The sequence below is a fragment of the Drosophila miranda genome, assembly GCF_003369915.1.
Source record: "Drosophila miranda strain MSH22 chromosome Y unlocalized genomic scaffold, D.miranda_PacBio2.1 Contig_Y3_pilon, whole genome shotgun sequence".
Lineage (NCBI taxonomy): Eukaryota > Metazoa > Arthropoda > Insecta > Diptera > Drosophilidae > Drosophila > Drosophila miranda.
The window spans coordinates 10,285,023-10,302,530 of NW_022881625.1; the positions used below are offsets into that span (position 1 = coordinate 10,285,023).

The 17,508-nt window shown below is 44.3% G+C and overlaps 1 long non-coding RNA gene across 2 annotated transcripts; it reads left to right on the forward strand.

Annotated features, from left to right (window-relative positions):
* Positions 1-2,682: 2,682 nt before the first annotated feature.
* On the forward strand, positions 2,683-3,227 carry LOC117194716. Of its 2 annotated transcripts, none has more exons than XR_004474883.1 (3): positions 2,683-2,713; positions 3,061-3,133; positions 3,187-3,227. It is a non-coding gene; the product is annotated as an uncharacterized LOC117194716 (long non-coding RNA). The 2 variants fall into 2 exon arrangements; XR_004474882.1 differs by lacking the exon at positions 2,683-2,713 and adding an exon at positions 2,934-2,968.
* Positions 3,228-17,508: the final 14,281 nt, after the last annotated feature.

Sequence of the window (17,508 nt, forward strand, 5' to 3'; positions counted from 1 at the left end):
TCGGCTGCATCGGCTGGACCCTCTGGTATTGGCGCCCCCTGGTCGATGGCTGGGGATGTTGGTCGCGATGCTGTAGTTGTTGTCGATGCTGCCGACCCGTTGGCGTTGGCGTTGCTGCTGCGGCTGTGGGTGGAGTGGCTGTGTGGGTGGCTGCTGCTGCAACTGTCGCTGTAGTGGCTGCTGGTGACGTTGTTGTGTACCCCTCGGCCTGCATGCAGTCCCGGAACCAGTCAGAGGGCGTGGAATGGGGAAGACCTCGGATGAGGATCCTCAATCCTCTGTCCTCCACAGGCTGATGCCCGAACTCGCCGTGCCGGATGTCATTGGCAATGGCAAGGGTGTGTGTATTGGGAGTGGCAGTAGTTGTGTTGGTGTTGGTATTGGCGAGGGTGCTGGTGTGAGTGGCGGTGACGGTGTTGGTGTTTGTATTTGTGTTTTGTGTTTGCTGCCGCTGCTGGTGATGGCGGCCCCGTCGTCTAGCCTGCTTCCTCTCACCCTCACCGTCATCGTCACTCCCACTGTCGATGAGGGCGCGGCGTCGTTTTGGTGTTGGTGGGATTGGTGGCATATGTGCAGGCTGGGCATTGGCCCGGATCGACCCGCGGCTTGAACTCGAACCAAGTTCGACACGCAACGAGTTCGATCCGGTCGTGTGTGTGTGTGTGTGCGTGGCGGCCCTTTGGCCCGCTCTTTTTCGACGGCTTGCCGGCTCTCCTCTGTCTTCTTCCTCTCCCGTTACTCCTGAACTGTTTTGTGCGTCCGAGAGCGTGAGAGGCGGGAAAAGCGGCAGTGAGAGCGGCGTCTTTTCGGCCTTTCCCTTTGTGTTTGGCGGGTTTTTGGGATTTGGCGGGGTTGCGGGATTTGCGGTTGGTATTGTTGGTATTGGCGCTGCTGTTGCTGCTGATGTGATGGGACTCGTGGGGGGAGTGGCTGTGGCCGTGGATATATCGGCCATGGCAATGGCTGGGTACTCACTCGATGGATGGCTGTGGCGTCGGCGCTGCATTGGCTGGGGCGTTGGTTTTGGCGCCTGCGCCGAGGGCTCTGCTGCTGCTGCTGCTAATGGCGGTGTTGGTGTTGGTGTTGTTGGCTGCTGCTGCTGCTGCTGCTAGGGCGCCTCTGCGGGCCGCTCTGCCGCCGTCGCTGTGTCGTCTGGTTGACCCTCGTCTGGCCATTCCTCTGGTCATGGCTGGCTGTTGGTTTGTGTGTTGGCGATCTGCTGCCTGTGTGTTGTTTTTAATTGAAAAGTCTCTTGTGTGTGTGTGTTTGTGTTTAATGTATTTATTGGCACTTTTATTCACTGCTTTCTCATCTATCACAGTTATCTCTTTTTGGTTTGCGATGTGGACGGGAACAAAAGCTTGTCATAGATAGTAATGGGTGTGGTGGAGGAAGGGCGGCACGGCACGGCACGGCACACAACAGACACCACAAAAAGAACAGGGCAACACAGAAAAAACGTCAATGGCGACACGGCACAGAACAGTCAAAAAGCGACACGACACGAAACGGTTATAGACGTACGTCCGACGATCGCGACCTCTCGAGCGGGTGGACGAGATGAGAGTGGCGGACGAGGTTCATGGTGGAACACTCATAAGTCCACCAACTCCCATAATCTCCCCCTCAACTCGACCGGCCCGATCGCCGATCGTCATTTACCGGTGCTCTCACCCCCGGTTCCACTTTCATTCACCCCCATATTGAGTGAGATGAAAGTGGTCCGAGGTCAGCAGCACCGATAAGTAGGCAATGGAGAATTTGCATTGGCCGTTCGTTTTAGTGGCTGTCTGTGTTGTCGTTGGTTAATGGCCAGTGTCTTATGTTTGTGCTGTTTGTGTTGGCTGCTCTGTTGGCGGGGGATGGAATGGGAAGGGGGAAATTTGCCTGCTCCCGTATAACCGCCCGGTTACTTTAAACTTCCGGATCTTACGATCCGGGCGCGAGACGCTCCGAAGAGTCGACCGCATAGCATCTTGTGGGCGGTTTAAATGGCTTTGTTGGGGCATTTGGCAGAGTGGCGAAGGATGGCAGTGTTCATTTTAGTCCTGCTCAACCGCATTTGGCATTTAGTGACGTTTGAAGTGGGTGGGGGGGTGGGTGAGGAATTGGCTGGGCATTAATTGCCGAAGTTGGCGACCGATAACACACCGGCATTGATAAATGCAATTTGAATTTGTAGTGACTTTTTGGTGTGTTATCGGCTCGGGTATTTTTCTAATTGGCGTGGTATTTTTGGGTCATTAATGGCGTTGCCACTTGTCAGGTATTGGGGAATGGGTGATAGTTGGGAAAGAAGAAGAAGAGGGAAAGGTAAATATGCTAAAATAAATAACTAAAATTAATTAAATTACATTACAGCTAAGGACAATCTATCTACAATTACTACAAATAAGGACTACAAAACTACAGAGATATATACAAGGTAAAACAAACAATAATTACAATACATTTACACAACAATAAACATACTTAAATATCATTTATTTTTAACAGGAGGACAACTACAACAAAGCACCGGCCGGCATGGCAAACGCAATGCAGAACATTGCGCCGCATACCGGCCGGCTCTGTTGTCCCCCTGTGCAGGATTAGTGGCACCATCTGGGATCTTTGGTGGCGATGGCTGGACTTGGAGATGGCGTGCATCGTGGGCAAAGGTGTTCATTGACGAGCGGCTCTGGTCCGGCCGCCCACGTTGCATCTGTCGTTGGTTGGTGTTGGCTGCTGCACTCGAGTGGCACTGGTCCGGCCACCAAACTGCATTGTCGTTGTGCTGGCGTTGACATTGAAAAGTGATGCCAACGAATCATGATATTGGCCGCATCCAAGTGGCGAACTGGTCCGGCCACCAGGATACGTTGTCGTTTTTGTTGTTGTTGGCCGCATCCGAGTGGCTGCTGGTCCGGCCACCCAGGATGCGCTGTCAGTTGGATTGGCCTGGCCTCCTCGGCCACGTTCATCGTCGGTTTTTAATGGCGTTTTGAGTGGCTGCTGGTCCGGCCACCCAGTTGAGGAGGTGTTTGCTTTGGCGTGTGATTTTAATTTGTTTATTTGCAGGTACTTGTCGGCGTTTGGATGTTGTTGCTGGCGACCCTTGTCTGATTTGTGTTGGCTTAAGAGACGTTTGCGGGTGAGTATTTGTGTTTATTGGCAGCCTCTCTCCTGATTCTCCTTCTTTTGCAGGATTTGCTGGCGTCCGGCGGCTCAACACCAGGCCATCCCGCCCTCACATAATTGGCATGAGAGACGGGTGTGACCCAGTGGAGCGGCAACAGGCGCCAGCATCTGTGTCGTCGTTGGAAATGGCAGCTGTTGGTTCGGATTGGCGTGACGTCACGGCCATGGTCAGGCGGCAGCGTCATCAGATGAGGCCTCCTTTTCCGTCCCTTTGGCAGAAAATTGATGATGTTGATGGCGAGGCAGCTTCTTGTTGGTCAGCTCTGTCTGGTGATTGGCAGGTAAGTGTAGATTTCATGTGTTTTGGCCGTTTTTCGTTTTTGTCCGTATTGACGTCTTTTTCCTTTGTTGCAGTGGCTGTCTCTGGATCAACGATTGGCACCACATAGACGTCCCGGACTGACGGGGACAGACAGTTGGACAGCAAACTGACAGCGCCAACCGACTGCGAGCCCCAGCTCCAGCCCCACGTCCAGTCTTCCATCGAGGTCCCTTTGTCGGTGGAAAGTGCAGCCGGACATACCACAGGCTTCTCCCAGCTGTCAGTCCGAGGCACTTTACATAACATATTCTCCTACGAGCATGATTCACATAAAAGGTACCCCAATCGCAAAGCAGGCCTCGAAGTAGGCCTTTAATTGGACGTTACAGGAACCCCACCCGTTCGGCATAAACAGTCGGGCTTTGGAAGGAAGCACATCTCGAAAAAAAAATAAAAAATAAATCCGTAAAATCGTTGTGAAAAAAGTAAAAATGTCTGATGTGAAAATAAAATTCGATTGGGGCGACGCCAGTGTGGATCAGCCCATGCCACAGGCCTTCAAGGAGAAGGAGGTGGCCAAGGCCACCGTTTGCACTCGGGCGCGACGTTCCTGGTACAGCTTCTTCCTTCTCTCTCTCTTTCCAGTGCAACGGCGGCGGGGTTTGCATCATTTTGCGGCTCTTTTTGACTTGTGTCTGTGTACCCGACGAGTGCTTGTATTTTCTGTTTATAAGTGTGTATCACACACAACGTGTCTGTGCGTGTTTTTTCTGCTTGTGTACGTACTGCGCACGGACAAGGCGACGCTGCGGCGCGACAATGAATTTCACAATTTTCCAACCGAATTAAACGACCGATCTTTTTTAAACTCCGTGTCTACTGTTAGGCTCACAGAATTTGGATTGTTCAACTTAATGTTTATAGCCACCAACAACAACTTTACAACTTTATGTAGCTACAAACAACAACTTTAACAACTTTTCAACAATCCTCTTCTTGCATCAGCTTCTGCTTTCTTCTGTTTTTCTTTTTCACACCCCCCGACCTCTGTATTCGACGCGGACGAGCCCCCAAATGTAAGATTAATAATAATGTATCGTTTATTAATAGTGTTTTTCGAAAAAGAGTACAAAGTGTATGATTTAAGATGTGCAATTAATGAGTCTGTTCTTCCGACTTTTTGTTCAACTTTCTGCTTCTACTTCCAACAACCGACTCCCGTATCGATAACCCCTTATCGGATAGGTCTTTTAAACATCGGTTAAGTCTGGTTATATCGGTTAGGTCTTATCGATGGTATCTTAAGTTCAAATGTTAATTTAGATGGGATAGTGCTAACTGCTTGATACACTGTCCTTTACATATATTTCAAATCAATTGTCAATTGGGAATCTGCAAAGCAAAAATTTAGATGCCGGTCGCACCATAAATTTTCTAATTCAATTATAAAATATCTTATGTACATACATATGTACATATATATTAAAGTTTATTACATTCGTATATTGCATGAGGGTTTTCAAAATTACTGTTGCCTTGATGTCTTGGTGGCAAGCTTCTTAGAAAAGTGTTAGTACTCTTAAAGGGCACGCAAGTGCCTACTTAGTCCTACTAGAATGCCTTGCTTAACAAACACTCACACCCACTTAGTTATAAAAAAAAAAACGAGGGGGAACGTTGTGAGTTGCTGCGGACACCGCAACTCTACGGTTATACCCGATACTAAGTCAGTATGGCTCTCCTCAGGCAGTCGCCGCTAATATTAAACGACACGACAAAGAGTGCGTGCGAGAGAGACAGAAAATCAGTCTGAGCGTGACGTCGGGCGCTGCGTTGCCACTGCAAATTGATTTGTTCCTATTGGCTATAAAAATGATCTGATCTGATCCAGATTCAGATTCAGCAATCTGATAGATATGGTCATTATCTATGATTCTGCGTTTTTAGTTTTCTCGAATGTGCAATATTGTGGATGCAACAAATTTTCGTTCTTTGTGGGGGCGGAAGGGGGTGGGGCGAAATTCTGAGATATACGTTTTATAGTGAGATCTAACAGAAGTGCGGATACCAAATTTGGTTACTCTAGCCTTAATAGTCTCTGCGATTTTTGGATGCCCCAGATTTTCGTCCTTTGCGTGGGCGGAAGGGGGTGGGGCGAAATTTGGACACGAAACTGTCAAGGTCCGATATCACAGGAGTGTGGATACCAAATTTGGTTGCTCTGGCTCTTATAGGTTCTGAGTTCCTTGAACTCATATTTTGCAATTGGCAAAACCGACCATGAAACCTGTGTGTTAGAGAGAGACAGAGCGAGAAAGAATGAAATTGTTTTCTTGATTCTGGCTATAATAATTATACGATCTGGTTCAGATTTTGCACTCTAGAAGATATAGTCATCTTCTACGATTCTGAGTTTTTAGTTTTATAGTCTTTGAGCACTAGGCGCTGAAGGGGACGGACGGACGGACAGACAGACAGGGCTCAATCGACTCGGCTATTGATGCTGATCAAGAATATATATACTTTATGGGGTCGGAAACGATCCCTTCTGGACGTTACACACATCCACTTTTACCACAAATCGAATATACCCCAATACTCATTTTGAGTATCGGGTATAACGAGGGGGAACGTTGTGAGTTGCTGCGGACACCGCAACTCTACAGTTATACCCGATACTAAGTCAGTATGGCTCTCCTCCGGCAGACGCCGCTAATATTAAACGACACGACAAAGAGTGCGTGCGAGATAGACAGAAAATCAGTCTGAGCGTGACGACGGGCGCTGCGTAGCCACTGCAAATTGATTTGTTACTATTGGCTATAAAAATGATCTGATCTGATCCAGATTCAGCAATCTGATAGCTATGGTCAGTATCTATGATTCTGCGTTTTTAGTTTTCTCGAATGTGCAATATTGTGGATGCAACAGATTTTCGTCCTTTGTGTGGGCGGAAGGGGGCGGGGCGAAATTTTGAGATACACGTTTTATAGTAAGATCTAACTGGAGTGCGGATATTAAATTTGGTTACTCTAGCCTTAATAGTCTCTGAGATTTTTGAATATCCCCAGATTTTCGTCCTTTGCGGGGCGGAAGGGGGTGTGGCGAAATTTTGAAACAAACTCGTCTCGGTCCGATATATTAGGAGTATGGATACCAAATTTGGTTGCTCTAGCTTTTGTAGTCTCTGAGATCTAGGCGCTAATGTTTTACTCTAAGCAAAGCCGCCTATGCTACGTGTGTGTTAGAGAGAGACAGGGCGAGAAAAAATGAAATTGTTTTCTTGATGCTGGCTATAATAATAATACGATCCAATTCAGATTCCGCAGTCTTAAAGACATAGTCATTCTCTACAATTCTACGGTTTAGTTTTTTCATATCTTTAAAATTGTGGATGCCACAGATTTTCGTCCTTTGTGGGGGCGGAAGTGGGCGGGGCGAAGTTTTGAAATATTTTTGTAGCAGTGACATACCACAGAAGTCTGGGTCCAAAACATCGTTGCTCTAGCTCTTATAGTCTTTGAGCACTAGGCGCTGAAGGGGACGGACAGACGGACGGACGGACAGACGGACAGACAGACAGGGCTCGATCGACTCGGCTATTGATGCTGATCAAGAATATATATACTTTATGGGGTCGGAAACGATTCCTTCTGGACGTTACACACATCCACTTTTACCACAAATCTAATATACCCCAATACTCATTTTGAGTATCGGTTATAACAAGCAATCTAATATAATCTAATGTAATTAATAGGGAATAAACGCAACGTACCAGCGGAAAAACGAATCACTTGTCTTTCTCTCAAGCTTCGCGCGCGCTTTTTGTCTATCCATCATTCCACGCATTCATACTCACACACACTTGCATGCCCTTTAAGAGTACTAACACTTTTCTAAGAAGCTTGCCACCAAGACATCAAGGCAACAGTAATTTTGAAAACCCTCATGCAATATATGAATGTAATAAACTTTAATATTTATGTACATATGTATGTACATAAGATATTTTATAATTGAATTAGAAAATTTATGGGTATTGTCCATGAGAGTATTCAAAGTGCGACCGGCATCTAAATTTTGCTTTGCAGATTCCCGTCGGAAAGCGCGCGATTGACAATTGATTTGAAATATATGTAAAACCAATTCCATTTATATTTATGCTTATTTATTTAAGTATATATAGTGACATATCTATAGTCCATGCTCCGCATACCCTTGTCTATGTCTATTACCCTGCACCCACAATACTATAAACAATACGACACCCCCAGCTTCGAACCCTCATAAACAATCTCACGCTCGAAATGGACCACGCGTAGCCGATTGCAGGCAATGTAAACAAACACCCTAAACTGGAAGTTGAACATAAAACAATAGATGCCGCACTAGAATCCAGCCGCACCAGAATCAGGCCACTCTTCAGAGATCAATTACTAATCGATTCTCAAGAATCACACCATCCTAGCTGACCAATCAGAGGCCCTATTCTCAGCCACCCCCAAGTAATGCAACACCGCTCATACGCAGCGGAAGCCTTTCATCAAAAGCCGCCTTTCCCACATATCGATCGAGTCACGTACTCCATCACCGAAGCCGAAGTCGAAGCCAACGCCTCCGAATCCAAATCCGAATCCCAAACCGAGCATCATAATATAAATAGTCTACATCTAAGAAGCCAGCTCAGTTCTGTTCAAGACAAACGTCAATCGCGACACCGTCGGAGAATTCAACCAAAGTTAATTCCGTTCAAGACATCAGACCTCAGTCATCGTCGGGGAAATAATTAACCAATGTACGCTAAGTTTAAGTGAAAGAATAAAACCTTTTTTAAAACTTAAACCGAAGTGTCGCATATTTAACTGGCGCAGTCGGTAGGATCTCAGTTAAAACTGAATCCTTTTTTTTAAGACGATCAATTGGCGTAGTGACAGTTACAGTGCGTAATAACCTACAGTGATCAGAGAAAAAGTAACGCTAATACTAAAGAGATCCGCCAAAGAATCTACACACGATTGAACTCAATTAATATTAAAAAAAAAAATAAATAAATAAAAAGAAATCAACAGAAATACACCTGAACCAAGCCTTGAAGTCAATCAGGCAAATTCCACAATACGACGGATGCCAAGAACGCCTAAGCTCGTTCATAAGCAGGATTGAGTACATCTCCGAATTGTACCCAACAGAAGACATCCGGCAACAAAGCATCATGTACGGAGCCACTGAGGGTCAACTGGGCGGACGAGCACAACTTTTATCACAAAGCCTTCAACCCAACACCTGGACCGATCTAAAAGCAGCCCTAATAAGCAAATTCAACAACCACACTCCATACGAAACGCTGCTACAACAATTACACGACACCAAATTCAATGGGAATATTCGTAAGTTCGTAGAGGAACTAGAAATTAAGTCAAATGTTATAGTAAGTAAACTAAATCTGGAGACTAGCCCAGAAAATAAGATAATCTTTAAAAACGCTCTGGCAAATGCCACCAGACATACCACCAGAAGATGCTCCACCCAATAAACTGTTCATCATTTTAGCAAAGAAAGACATAATCTAGAACGAGGGGGAACGTTGTGAGTTGCTGCGGAGAGCGCAACTCTACAGTTATACCCGATACTAAGTCAGTATGGCTCTCCTCCGGCAGACGCCGCTAATATTAAACGACACGACAAAGAGTGCGTGCGAGAGAGACAGAAAATCAGTCTGAGCGTGACGTCGGGGCTGCGTAGCCAGTGCAAATTGATTTGTTCCTTTTGGCTATAAAAATGATCTGATCTGATCCAGATTCCAGCAATCTGATAGATAGGGTGATTATCTATGATTCTGCGTTTTTAGTTTTCTCGAATGTGCAATATTGTGGATGCAACAAATTTTCGTTCTTTGTGGGGGCGGAAGGGGGTGGGGCGAAATTCTGAGATATACGTTTTATAGTGAGATCTAACAGAAGTGCGGATACCAAATTTGGTTACTCTAGCCTTAATAGTCTCTGCGATTTTTGGATGCCCCAGATTTTCGTCCTTTGCGTGGGCGGAAGGGGGTGGGGCGAAATTTGGACACGAAACTGTCAAGGTCCGATATCACAGGAGTGTGGATACCAAATTTGGTTGCTCTGGCTCTTATAGGTTCTGAGTTCCTTGAACTCATATTTTGCAATTGGCAAAACCGACCATGAAACCTGTGTGTTAGAGAGAGACAGAGCGAGAAAGAATGAAATTGTTTTCTTGATTCTGGCTATAATAATTATACGATCTGGTTCAGATTTTGCACTCTAGAAGATATAGTCATCTTCTACGATTCTGAGTTTTTAGTTTTATAGTCTTTGAGCACTAGGCGCTGAAGGGGACGGACGGACGGACAGACAGAGAGGGCTCAATCGACTCGGCTATTGATGCTGATCAAGAATATATATACTTTATGGGGTCGGAAACGATCACTTCTGGACGTTACACACATCCACTTTTACCACAAATCGAATATACCCCAATACTCATTTTGAGTATCGGGTATAACGAGGGGGAACGTTGTGAGTTGCTGCGGACACCGCAACTCTACAGTTATACCCGATACTAAGTCAGTATGGCTCTCCTCCGGCAGACGCCGCTAATATTAAACGACACGACAAAGAGTGCGTGCGAGAGAGACAGAAAATCAGTCTGAGCGTGACGTCGGGCGCTGCGTAGCCACTGCAAATTGATTTGTTCCTATTGGCTATAAAAATTGTCTGATCTGATCTAGATTCAGCAATCTGATAGATATGGTCAGTATCTATGATTCTGCGTTTTTAGTTTTCTCGAATGTGCAATATTGTGGATGCAACAGATTTTCGTCCTTTGTGTGGGCGGAAGGGGGTGGAGCGAAATTTTGAGATACACGTTTTATAGTAAGATCTAACAGGAGTGCGGATACCAAATTTGCTTACTCTAGCCCTAATAGTCTCTGAGATTTTTGAATATCCCCAGATTTTCGTCCTTTGCGGGGGCGGAAGGGGGTGTGGCGAAATTTTGAAACAAACTCGTCTCGGTCCGATATATTAGGAGTGTGGATACCAAATTTGGTTGCTCTAGCCTTTGTAGTCTCTGAGATCTAGGCGCTAATGTTTTACTCTAAGCAAAGCCGCCTATGCTACGTGTGTGTTAGAGAGAGACAGGGCGAGAAAAAATGAAATTGTTTTCTTGATGCTGGCTATAATAATAATACGATCCAATTCAGATTCCGCAGTCTTAAAGACATGGTCATTCTCTACAATTCTACGTTTTAGTTTTTTCATATCTTTAAAATTGTGGATGCCACAGATTTTCGTAATTTGTGGGGGCGGAAGTGGGCGGGGCGAAGTTTTGAAATATTTTTGTAGCAGTGACATACCACAGAAGTCTGGGTCCAAAACATCGTTGCTCTAGCTCTTATAGTCTTTGAGCACTAGGCGCTGAAGGGGACGGACAGACGGACGGACGGACAGACGGACAGACAGACATGGCTCGATCGACTCGGCTATTGATGCTGATCAAGAATATATATACTTTATGGGGTCGGAAACGATTCCTTCTGGACGTTACACACATCCACTTTTACCCCAAATCTAATATACCCCAATACTCATTTTGAGTATCGGTTATAACAAGCAATCTAATATAATCTAATGTAATTAATAGGGAATAAACGCAACGTACCAGCGGAAAAACGAATCACTTGTCTTTCTCTCAAGCTTCGCGCGCGCTTTTTGTCTATCCATCATTCCACGCATTCATACTCACACACACTTGCATGCCCTTTAAGAGTACTAACACTTTTCTAAGAAGCTTGCCACCAAGACATCAAGGCAACAGTAATTTTGAAAACCCTCATGCAATATATGAATGTAATAAACTTTAATATTTATGTACATATGTATGTACATAAGATATTTTATAATTGAATTAGAAAATTTATGGGTATTGTCCATGAGAGTATTCAAAGTGCGACCGGCATCTAAATTTTGCTTTGCAGATTCCCGTCGGAAAGCGCGCGATTGACAATTGATTTGAAATATATGTAAAACCAATTCCATTTATATTTATGCTTATTTATTTAAGTATATATAGTGACATATCTATAGTCCATGCTCCGCATACCCTTGTCTATGTCTATTACCCTGCACCCACAATACTATAAACAATACGACACCCCCAGCTTCGAACCCTCATAAACAATCTCACGCTCGAAATGGACCACGCGTAGCCGATTGCAGGCAATGTAAACAAACACCCTAAACTGGAAGTTGAACATAAAACAATAGATGCCGCACTAGAATCCAGCCGCACCAGAATCAGGCCACTCTTCAGAGATCAATTACTAATCGATTCTCAAGAATCAGAGGCCCTATTCTCAGCCACCCCCAAGTAATGCAACACCGCTCATACGCAGCGGAAGCCTTTCATCAAAAGCCGCCTTTCCCACATATCGATCGAGTCACGTACTCCATCACCGAAGCCGAAGTCGAAGCCAAATCCGAATCCCAAACCGAGCATCATAATATAAATAGTCTACATCTAAGAAGCCAGCTCAGTTCTGTTCAAGACAAACGTCAATCGCGACACCGTCGGAGAATTCAACCAAAGTTAATTCCGTTCAAGACATCAGACCTCAGTCATCGTCGGGGAAATAATTAACCAATGTACGCTAAGTTTAAGTGAAAGAATAAAACCTTTTTTAAAACTTAAACCGAAGTGTCGCATATTTAACTGGCGCAGTCGGTAGGATCTCAGTTAAAACTGAATCCTTTTTTTTAAGACGATCAATTGGCGTAGTGACAGTTACAGTGCGTAATAACCTACAGTGATCAGAGAAAAAGTAACGCTAATACTAAAGAGATCCGCCAAAGAATCTACACACGATTGAACTCAATTAATATTAAAAAAAAAAATAAATAAATAAAAAGAAATCAACAGAAATACACCTGAACCAAGCCTTGAAGTCAATCAGGCAAATTCCACAATACGACGGATGCCAAGAACGCCTAAGCTCGTTCATAAGCAGGATTGAGTACATCTCCGAATTGTACCCAACAGAAGACATCCGGCAACAAAGCATCATGTACGGAGCCACTGAGGGTCAACTGGGCGGACGAGCACAACTTTTATCACAAAGCCTTCAACCCAACACCTGGACCGATCTAAAAGCAGCCCTAAAAGCAGCCTAATAAGCCCTACTAAGTCAGTATGGCTCTCCTCCGGCAGACGCCGCTAATATTAAACGACACGACAAGGAGTGCGTGCGAGAGAGACAGAAAATCAGTCTGAGCGTGACGTCGGGGGCTGCGTAGCCAGTGCAAATTGATTTGTTCCTTTTGGCTATAAAAATGATCTGATCTGATCCAGATTCCAGCAATCTGATAGATATGGTCATTATCTATGATTCTGCGTTTTTAGTTTTCTCGAATGTGCAATATTGTGAATGCAACAGATTTTCGTCCTTTGTGGGGGCGGAAAAGGGTGGGGCGAAATTCTAAGATATACGTTTTATAGTGAGATCTAACAGAAGTGCGGATACCAAATTTGGTTACTCTAGCCCTAATAGTCTCTGAGATTTGTGGATGCCCCAGATTTTCGTCCTTTGCGGGGGCGGAAGGGGTTGTGGCGAAATTTGGACACGAAACGATCAAGGTCCGATATCACAGGAGTGTGGATACCAAATTTGGTTGCTCTGGCTTTTATAGGTTCTGAGATCCTTGAACTCATATTTTGTAATTGGCAAAGCCGACCATGAAACCTGTGTGTTAGAGAGAGACAGAGCGAGAAAGAATGAAATTGTTTTCTTGATTCTGGCTATAATAATTATACGATCTAGTTGAGATTTTACACTCTAGAACATATAGAACATATCCTCTACGATTCTGCGTTTTTGGTTTTATCGTATCTTTAAAAATGTGGATGCCACAGATTTTCGTCCTTTGTGGGGGCGGAAGTGGGCGGGGCGAAGGTTTGAAATATTTTTGTAGCAGTGACATATCACAGAAGTCTGGGTCCAAAACATTGTTGCTCTAGCTTTTATAGTCTTTGAGCACTAGGCGCTGAAGGGGACGGACAGACGGACAGACGGACGGACGGACAGACGGACAGACAGACATGGCTCAATCGACTCGGCTATTGATGCTGATCAAGAATATATATACTTTATGGGGTCGGAAACGATTCCTTTTGGACGTTACACACATCCACTTTTACCAAAAATCTAATATACCCCAATACTCATTTTGAGTATCGGGTATAACGAGGGGGAACGTTGTGAGTTGCTGCGGACACCGCAACTCTACAGTTATACCCGATACTAAGTCAGTATGGCTCTCCTCCGGCAGACGCCGCTAATATTAAACGACACGACAAAGAGTGCGTGCGAGAGAGACAGAAAATCAGTCTGAGCGTGACGTCGGGCGCTGCGTAGCCACTGCAAATTGATTTGTTCCTATTGGCTATAAAAATTGTCTGATCTGATCTAGATTCAGCAATCTGATAGATATGGTCAGTATCTATGATTCTGCGTTTTTAGTTTTCTCGAATGTGCAATATTGTGGATGCAACAGATTTTCGTCCTTTGTGTGGGCGGAAGGGGGTGGGGCGAAATTTTGAGATACACGTTTTATAGTAAGATCTAACAGGAGTGCGGATACCAAATTTGCTTACTCTAGCCTTAATAGTCTCTGAGATTTTTGAATATCCCCAGATTTTCGTCCTTTGCGGGGGCGGAAGGGGGTGTGGCGAAATTTTGAAACAAACTCGTCTCGGTCCGATATATTAGGAGTGTGGATACCAAATTTGGTTGCTCTAGCTTTTGTAGTCTCTGAGATCTAGGCGCTAATGTTTTACTCTAAGCAAAGCCGCCTATGCTACGTGTGTGTTAGAGAGAGACAGGGCGAGAAAAAATGAAATTGTTTTCTTGATGCTGGCTATAATAATAATACGATCCAATTCAGATTCCGCAGTCTTAAAGACATGGTCATTCTCTACAATTCTACGTTTTAGTTTTTTCATATCTTTAAAATTGTGGATGCCACAGATTTTCGTAATTTGTGGGGGCGGAAGTGGGCGGGGCGAAGTTTTGAAATATTTTTGTAGCAGTGACATACCACAGAAGTCTGGGTCCAAAACATCGTTGCTCTAGCTCTTATAGTCTTTGAGCACTAGGCGCTGAAGGGGACGGACAGACGGACGGACGGACAGACGGACAGACAGACATGGCTCGATCGACTCGGCTATTGATGCTGATCAAGAATATATATACTTTATGGGGTCGGAAACGATTCCTTCTGGACGTTACACACATCCACTTTTACCACAAATCTAATATACCCCAATACTCATTTTGAGTATCGGTTATAACAAGCAATCTAATATAATCTAATGTAATTAATAGGGAATAAACGCAACGTACCAGCGGAAAAACGAATCACTTGTCTTTCTCTCAAGCTTCGCGCGCGCTTTTTGTCTATCCATCATTCCACGCATTCATACTCACACACACTTGCATGCCCTTTAAGAGTACTAACACTTTTCTAAGAAGCTTGCCACCAAGACATCAAGGCAACAGTAATTTTGAAAACCCTCATGCAATATATGAATGTAATAAACTTTAATATTTATGTACATATGTATGTACATAAGATATTTTATAATTGAATTAGAAAATTTATGGGTATTGTCCATGAGAGTATTCAAAGTGCGACCGGCATCTAAATTTTGCTTTGCAGATTCCCGTCGGAAAGCGCGCGATTGACAATTGATTTGAAATATATGTAAAACCAATTCCATTTATATTTATGCTTATTTATTTAAGTATATATAGTGACATATCTATAGTCCATGCTCCGCATACCCTTGTCTATGTCTATTACCCTGCACCCACAATACTATAAACAATACGACACCCCCAGCTTCGAACCCTCATAAACAATCTCACGCTCGAAATGGACCACGCGTAGCCGATTGCAGGCAATGTAAACAAACACCCTAAACTGGAAGTTGAACATAAAACAATAGATGCCGCACTAGAATCCAGCCGCACCAGAATCAGGCCACTCTTCAGAGATCAATTACTAATCGATTCTCAAGAATCAGAGGCCCTATTCTCAGCCACCCCCAAGTAATGCAACACCGCTCATACGCAGCGGAAGCCTTTCATCAAAAGCCGCCTTTCCCACATATCGATCGAGTCACGTACTCCATCACCGAAGCCGAAGTCGAAGCCAACGCCTCCGAATCCAAATCCGAATCCCAAACCGAGCATCATAATATAAATAGTCTACATCTAAGAAGCCAGCTCAGTTCTGTTCAAGACAAACGTCAATCGCGACACCGTCGGAGAATTCAACCAAAGTTAATTCCGTTCAAGACATCAGACCTCAGTCATCGTCGGGGAAATAATTAACCAATGTACGCTAAGTTTAAGTGAAAGAATAAAACCTTTTTTAAAACTTAAACCGAAGTGTCGCATATTTAACTGGCGCAGTCGGTAGGATCTCAGTTAAAACTGAATCCTTTTTTTTAAGACGATCAATTGGCGTAGTGACAGTTACAGTGCGTAATAACCTACAGTGATCAGAGAAAAAGTAACGCTAATACTAAATAGATCCGCCAAAGAATCTACACACGATTGAACTCAATTAATATTAAAAAAAAAATAAATAAATAAAAAGAAATCAACAGAAATACACCTGAACCAAGCCTTGAAGTCAATCAGGCAAATTCCACAATACGACGGATGCCAAGAACGCCTAAGCTCGTTCATAAGCAGGATTGAGTACATCTCCGAATTGTACCCAACAGAAGACATCCGGCAACAAAGCATCATGTACGGAGCCACTGAGGGTCAACTGGGCGGACGAGCACAACTTTTATCACAAAGCCTTCAACCCAACACCTGGACCGATCTAAAAGCAGCCCTAATAAGCAAATTCAACAACCACACTCCATACGAAACGCTGCTACAACAATTACACGACACCAAATTCAATGGGAATATTCGTAAGTTCGTAGAGGAACTAGAAATTAAGTCAAATGTTATAGTAAGTAAACTAAATCTGGAGACTAGCCCAGAAAATAAGATAATCTTTAAAAACGCTCTGGCAAATGCCACCAGACATACCACCAGAAGATGCTCTACCCAATAAACTGTTCATCATTTTAGCAAAGAAAGACATAATCTAGAACGAGGGGGAACGTTGTGAGTTGCTGCGGAGAGCGCAACTCTACAGTTATACCCGATACTAAGTCAGTATGGCTCTCCTCCGGCAGACGCCGCTAATATTAAACGACACGACAAGGAGTGCGTGCGAGAGAGACAGAAAATCAGTCTGAGCGTGACGTCGGGGGCTGCGTAGCCAGTGCAAATTGATTTGTTCCTTTTGGCTATAAAAATGATCTGATCTGATCCAGATTCCAGCAATCTGATAGATATGGTCATTATCTATGATTCTGCGTTTTTAGTTTTCTCGAATGTGCAATATTGTGAATGCAACAGATTTTCGTCCTTTGTGGGGGCGGAAAAGGGTGGGGCGAAATTCTAAGATATACGTTTTATAGTGAGATCTAACAGAAGTGCGGATACCAAATTTGGTTACTCTAGCCTTAATAGTCTCTGAGATTTGTGGATGCCCCAGATTTTCGTCCTTTGCGGGGGCGGAAGGGGTTGTGGCGAAATTTGGACACGAAACGATCAAGGTCCGATATCACAGGAGTGTGGATACCAAATTTGGTTGCTCTGGCTTTTATAGGTTCTGAGATCCTTGAACTCATATTTTGCAATTGGCAAAGCCGACCATGAAACCTGTGTGTTAGAGAGAGACAGAGCGAGAAAGAATGAAATTGTTTTCTTGATTCTGGCTATAATAATTATACGATCTAGTTGAGATTTTACACTCTAGAACATATAGTCATCCTCTACGATTCTGCGTTTTTGGTTTTATCGTATCTTTAAAAATGTGGATGCCACAGATTTTCGTCCTTTGTGGGGGCGGAAGTGGGCGGGGCGAAGTTTTGAAATATTTTTGTAGCAGTGACATATCACAGAAGTCTGGGTCCAA